Genomic DNA, 8,313 nt, shown 5'->3' with positions numbered 1-8,313 from the left:
AGAACATATCGATATTTATTTCAAGATGCAAACAATGTACCTCTTAAATACAAACCTCTCAGCATTCATTCATGTAAGAAACCAACACACACACACACACACACACACACACATTCCTGAACTCCTCGGCTCTGTACCTGCACTGCTGTGCAGAGATCCTCTTGGCGTGTTCACAGAGAGAGACCGTTATATCACAGTTATTCACGTTGTTTAAACATGCGTTATATCAGTTATTCACGCTGTTTAAACATGCATTATATCACAGTTATTCACGTTGTTTAAACATGCGTTATATCAGTTATTCACGTTGTTTAACATGCGTTATATCAGTTATTCACGTTGTTTAAACATGCGTTATATCAGTTATTCACGTTGTTTAAACATGCGTTATATCAGTTATTCACGTTGTTTAAACATGCGTTATATCAGTTATTCACGTTGTTTAAACATGCGTTATATCAGTTATTCACGTTGTTTAAACATGCGTTATATCAGTTATTCACGTTGTTTAAACATGCATTATATCACAGTTATTCACGTTGTTTAAACATGCGTTATATCAGTTATTCACGTTGTTTAAACATGCGTTATATCAGTTATTCACGTTGTTTAAACATGCGTTATATCAGTTATTCACGTTGTTTAAACATGCGTTATATCAGTTATTCACGTTGTTTAAACATGCATTATATCACAGTTATTCACGTTGTTTAAACATGCGTTATATCAGTTATTCACGTTGTTTAAACATGCATTATATCACAGTTATTCACGTTGTTTAAACATGCGTTATATCAGTTATTCACGTTGTTTAAACATGCATTATATCACAGTTATTCACGTTACTGTTACCTTTTCGGGACGTCAAACGCTCGCAGCCAGGCGTCTCGTTGGAGGTTCTGTTTGGTCTTTCCGTACCGAATCAGATCCTGAAACAAAACGTAGAGACTCGTTTCTTCATGTTTATATCTTGTTGATATTCTGTGAGCGCAGAAAGCTAAAAGGAAACATGACGCCAGAAAAGACCATAACACATCCGTAAAGCTCGCGCTAAACAAGCCCGTGTCATTCTCCAGCTCCGCCGGTTTGAGAATAAATCACAGGCCTGTTATTATAAGTCAATGATGCTAAGTTATGCATTTTTGTAGTTAAATATCACTACATCAGAACAAAACAAATCATCGTATGAATATTTAGGAAATATATTTGAATGGTTTCAGCTTCTGGAGGACAAAAGCTACAAAGATCTACTTCAAATTCAAATCTCATGTGTACAAAATCACAAATTCTGTGTTCACGAGAAGAGCTTTTATTTGTTCATCCAGCAGAGGGCAGCACCTGAATCCTACCACATCACCAGCGGAGCCAACGTGAAGCCATGGACCGTCCAGTCAGATGATGTACCGTTCTACAGATAGGGTAATACTGTTACCCTATCTGTAGTACAAACATGTAGTTTGATGTATTAACGTATTCCTATGTATTATACAGAATGTCTAATTCAGAGAGTTGTATTATTATAGACATTATATAATTATTACTACTGAAATAACATGAAAGCTGCGTTTAATGGGTAGAAGTGGACTTAATTGTGACTAGGTTGTTAAAGTGAAGTATTGTACCTCATAAGTTCATCATATGTTCAGTATGTAAAGTATATCTTGTTACCAGATACATGCAGAGTAAAAAGAACACTATTTGTGTTTCATGTGTTAGGTGATCATTCAAAGCATCGGTTCTCTCGGCCTCGGTTCTTCGCACATGCTCAGTTGTCTTTTTCCTCTCCCGTGAGTTCCTCCTCTCCACAACGCGGCGACGTGTCAAAGGAGAAGCGGCGTGTTTGTGTGAAGCACTTTGGTAGAAAAGCCTCGGAGGCCTTAGATTCCAGGATGCCTTCTCTTAGAGGAGAAGCTCAGCATCCTGTCTGAGGAAGCGTGCTCTGCTTCCTGCTCCCTCCCTTCTCTGTCCTCAGTGTCCTCTTTCCTTAATGCTGAGCCAAGAGCGGGGGGGGGGGGGGGGGGGGGGGGGGGGGAAGACGACCGCAGTTAAGCTGGAGCTCCTTGGACAACGTAGAACATCATCTACGTTGAACATCAGTTTTACATATGCTGTTCTCCTATGACTTCTACATGAGTTATGTCAAAGCTGCATGTGTACTTGTACAGCACTGTGGCCTCCTTTCTGCATCGGTCACCACAATGCAGAGGAGACTCACAAGCACTCGGCCCCTCCCAGCTCCCCTCTGTCTCTATACGCACGAGTGCTTCATGCCCATTCTTTCTGCATTGCATTGTGGGACACTGACCTTTTGAAATCCCTCGTGATCTCGGAGCACAATCACAAACAGTGCTGAAAACAATTCACAGCTTCTTGTTTTCTCTTTTCTTGTGACAACTTTTGAAATAGCTGTTTTCACAAACATTGTTTTTGAATTCAGTTCTATTGAGAGCGACTTCTCCAGCTCTCTATAGTAAAACAAAAATTCATAGAATGGTCTTTATGCTTTGTTGTTATCAGAGAGAAATAACAAAACACTGTATTTAAAGTGTGTCTCAGATGTCACTCATGTTGTGACCCAAATATACAAATATGTCCCACATAATTTTGAACATTTTCCTTCTCTTGCGTTCCCGCCCAAAATTCTTTCTTTTCTCTTAAGCTTTGAGTGGCCCAGAGTTCAAAACAACCACCTCATGTTGAATGTGGAAAATAATAAGAGCGAAACATGGAAAGTGTTTCTGTTTCCGTCTTTTCCAAAGGTGCAGTTGCTGTGGAGCCGTCCAGGAAGTGTTGGCTGGGAGGGGGCAGAGAGTGACCCTGTAGAAGTGACCAATCCAGGACACGTGGATGTAGCACTCAACATACAACCCCATCATCTGCCTACTACAAGAATCCATGCCAACATCAAGACACGCACCTCCGTCTCCTAGGCAGGTGAAATGCTGCTCCATTTTTTCCTGGCTTGTGTTGGCACTGTCCCGAATCATCCGACAGTTTGAGCTCTAACATCCAAACCTTAATAGATGTCTTTTGGCAGGTGATGAACAACATTTGAGAGGGATCTGATTAATCTGTGAGGAGCAGGATGTCAAAGTACACAACCTATAACTTCCTGTTGCCACTAGGTGGCGATATTACTATGATTCTAAATTGTCGTATAGATGTGTTCCGGGTCAGGATGTTCTGACATATGAGAGATTTGGAGTGGATTAGACAATGTAAGGCTGAGTTTCCTGTTTCATGGCGAATGTTGTTTATTTGCCGCCACGCCATGGATACATAGTTCGATAACTTTTTGATCTTTGAGTAACTTTTCACTGCCAAGGTCTCAAGAGCATACTGACCGAATATGAAGTCAATCGGGTCAAATCTCTAGGAGGAGTTTGTTAGAGTATGATGCCTTGAAATGGTCAAAAAACGTCATAAAATAAAAAATGGCCGACTTCCGGTTGGGTTTAGGGCATACTTTCAAGAGGATTTTTTGTACGTCCCATCACGTTAAATATACCTACCAAATTTCATACAGCTAGGTGAAACCCAACGTTGGAGCTACTCAAAAGGGGGAGCTATTGAGCTAATTTTTCACACCCGCAGCTCGACACCCCAAAAAGCTTGCTATTTTCGCCACGACTGCCTTGCGTGCAAAAATATGTCATAAAAATGTTTTATAGTAAGTCATGAAAGTCATAAAAAAAATAATGTCATACTATAATATGTTTGAAAAAAGTTTTTTGTATGTCAACAAAAATAAAAAAAAATGTCAGTCTAGTTTGTCATAAAAAGTCATAAAAAATGTGTTATAGTTTGTCATAGACAAAATATTACATAGTATAGTCTGTCATAGTATAGTATAGCATGGAGTCAAAATATTTCATAGTATAGTATGTCAAAAAAAGTAAAAAATGTCAGTCTAGTTTGTCATGAGTTTGTCAACTCAACAAAGACGAAATGCTTCATAATCTCAAGACCAACCCAACATAAGATACTCTGTATACATGAAGGAGAAGACATTCGACAGCATGGACGAAGTGAAGAAACTCCATTGTCCTCAGTCCGAACTGAACTGAGGAGAAAAGAGAAGAACGACGTAAGAATCCACCTTCACATAAATGTGGCCTACTGGCAAAACTTCTTCAACAACTGCTAATAAAACAAGGTTCTAAAAGATTTGATGGCATCCAATACTATTCTATGACCTTTTATAACTACAGTATACTGTGACATTTGTATGACACTGACTTTTCTATATTTTCATGATATATTATACTATGAGTTCTATGACTTTTATGACATACCATACAATTGTCTTTTATGAAAAACTCCTATGACATTTTTTCTTACTTTTTTTGACATACTATACTATGACATTTTATTAATTTATTAATTACTATACAGTGACTTTTTTGATATTTTCATGACATATACGATGAGTTTTAGGACTTTTTACAACATACCATACTATGACATTTTCATGATTTATTTTGTCTTTTTTAAGACATACTATGTATTTTTATGACATACTATACTAAAACATGATTTCTTTATGACATACTATACTATGACATTTTATTACTTTTTGACATACTATACTATGACATTTTATTACTTTTTTGACATACTATACTATGACATTTTATTACTTTTTGACATACTATACTATGACATGTTATTACTTTTGACATACTATCCTATGACATTTTATTACTTTTTGACATACAATACTATGACATTTTATTACTTTTTGACATACTATACTATGACATTTTATAATTTTTTTGACATACTATACTATGACATTTTATTACTTTTTGACATACTATACTATGACATGTTATTACCTTTTGACATACTATACTATGACATGTTATTCATTTTTTACATACTATACTATGACATTTTATTACTTTTTGACATACTATACTATGACATTTTATTACTTTTCTGACATACTATCCTATGACATTTTATTACTTTTTGACATACTATACTATGACATGTTATTACTTTTTTTGACTTACTATACTATGACATGTTATTACTTTTTTTGACTTACTATACCATGACATATTTGACAAACTATACTATGATTTTTTATGACAAACTAACATCTTTTGACATACTATACTATGACATTTTATTACTTTTTGACATACTATACTATGACATTTTATTATTTTTTGACATACTATACTATGACATTTTATTACTTTTTGACATACTATACTATGACATTTTATTACTTTTTTGACATACTATCCTATGACATTTTATTACTTTTTGACATACTATACTATGACATTTTATTACTTTTTTTACATACTATCCTATGACATTTTATTACTTTTTGACATACTATACTATGACATTTTATTACTTTTTTGACATACTATACTATGACATTTTATTACTTTTTGACATACTATACTATGACGTTATTATTTTTTTTGACTTACTATACTATGACATATTTGACACACTATACTATGACTTTCATGACACACCAACATCTTTTGATTTCTTTTGACATATACTATGACATTTTATTATTTTTGACATACTATACTATGACATTTTATTACTTTTTGACATACTATACTATGATATTTTATTACTTTTTTGACATACTGTACTATGACATTTTATTACTTTTTGACATACTATACTATGACGTTATTATTTTTTTTGACTTACTATATTATGACATATTTGACACACTATACTATGACTTTCATGACACACTAACATCTTTTGATTTCTTTTGACATATACTATGACATTTTATTATTTTTTGACATACTATACTATGACATTTTATTCCTTTTTGACATACTATACTATGATATTTTACTACTTTTTTGACATACTATACTATGACATGTTATTACTTTTTGACATACTACACTATGACATTTTATTACTTTTTTGACATACTATGACATTTTATTACTTTTTGACATACTATACAATGACGTTTTATTAATTTATTAATTACTATACAGTGACTTTTTTGATATTTTCATGACATATACGATGAGTTTTAGGACTTTTTACAACATACCATACTATGACATTTTCATGATTTATTTTGTCTTTTTTAAGACATACTATGTATTTTTATGACATACTATACTAAGACATGATTTCTTTATGACATACTATACTATGACATTTTATTACTTTTTGACATACTATACTATGACATTTTATTACTTTTTTGACATACTATACTATGACATTTTATTACTTTTTGACATACTATACTATGACATTTTATTACTTTTTGACATACTATACTATGACATTTTATTACTTTTCTGACATACTATCCTATGACATTTTATTACTTTTTGACATACTATGCTATGACATGTTATTACTTTTTTTGACTTACTATACCATGACATATTTGACAAACTATACTATGATTTTTTTTAACTTTTTCTAACACACTATACAATGACATTTTTATGATTTTTTGGGTACACTATGACAATTTCTTTACATACTATACTATGACTTTTTATGACAAACTAACATCTTTTGACATACTATACTATGACATTTTATTACTTTTTGACATACTATACTATGACGTTATTATTTTTTTGACTTACTATATTATGACATATTGACACACTATACTATGACTTTCATGACACACTAATATCTTTTGATTTCTTTTGACATATACTATGACATTTTATTATTTTTTGACATACTATACTATGACATTTTATTACTTTTTGACATACTATACTATGATATTTTATTACTTTTTTGACATACTATACTATGACATGTTATTACTTTTTGACATACTATACTATGACATTTTATTACTTTTTGACATACTATACTATGACATTTTATTACTTTTTTGATATACTATCCTATGACATTTTATTACTTTTTGACATACTATACTATGACATTTTATTACTTTTTGACATACTATACTATGACATTTTATTACTTTTTTGACATACTATACTATGACATTTTATTACTTTTTTGACATACTATGACATTTTATTACTTTTTGACATACTATACAATGACATTTTATTACTTTTCTGACATACTATCCTATGACATTTTATTACTTTTTGACATACTATACTATGACATTTTATTACTTTTTTGACATACTATACTATGACATTTTATTACTTTTTTGACATACTATACTATGACGTTATTTTTTTTGACTTACTATACTATGACATTTTATTACTTTTTGACATACTATACTATGACATGTTATTACTTTTTGACATACTATACTATGACATGTTATTACTTTTTTGACATACTATACTATGACATTTTATTACTTTTTGACATACTATACTATGACATTTTATTACTTTTTTGACATACAATACTATGACATTTTATTACTTTTGACATACTATACTATGACATTTTATAACTTTTTTGACATACTATACTATGACGTTATTTTTTTTGACTTACTATACTATGACATTTTATTACTTTTTGACATACTATACCATGACATTTTATTACTTTTTGACATACTATACTATGACATTTTATTACTTTTTTGACATACTATACTATGACATTTTATTATTTTTTGACATACTATACTATGACATTTTATTACTTTTTGACATACTATACTATGACATTTTATTACTTTTTGACATACTATTCTATGCCATTTTCATATTTTTTTTGGTCTTTTTTAAGACATACTATGTATTTTTATGACATACTGTACTAAGACATGATTTCTTTATGACATACTATTTTATGACATTCTTTTACTTTTTTGACATACTATACGGTAACTTGTATTACATACTATACAATTACTTTTTAAAGACATACTTTACTATGTTTGTTTTTTAACATACTATACAATGCCATATTCATGACATACTATACATTTTAAAACATACTATACAATATTAATGATTTCTTTGACATACTATACTATGACTTTTATGACACACTAACATCTTTTGACAGATAGTATACCATTTTATTACTTTTTGACATACTATACTACATTACATTACAATTCAGTATCTATCTCTACACCGTAGGCACAGCTTCGGGAGCAATTTTGGGGTTAAGTGTCATGATCAAGGACATTGACATGAGACTAGCAGAGCAGGATGGAACCACCAACCCTCTGATTGAAAGGCGGCCCTGCTCTCCACTATACTATGACATTTTATTACTTTTTGACATACTATACTATGACATGTTATTACTTTTTTTGACTTACTATATTATAACATATTTGACACACGATACTATGATTTTTTTTACTTTTAATAA

This window comes from Cebidichthys violaceus, unplaced genomic scaffold (genome assembly GCF_023349555.1).
Source record: "Cebidichthys violaceus isolate CVI_PGR_0920_01 unplaced genomic scaffold, fCebVio1.0.p SCAF_35, whole genome shotgun sequence".
Taxonomy (NCBI): Eukaryota; Metazoa; Chordata; class Actinopteri; order Perciformes; family Stichaeidae; genus Cebidichthys; species Cebidichthys violaceus.
The sequence above is the reverse complement of the archived record's forward strand: the minus strand, read 5'-3'. Positions refer to the sequence as shown.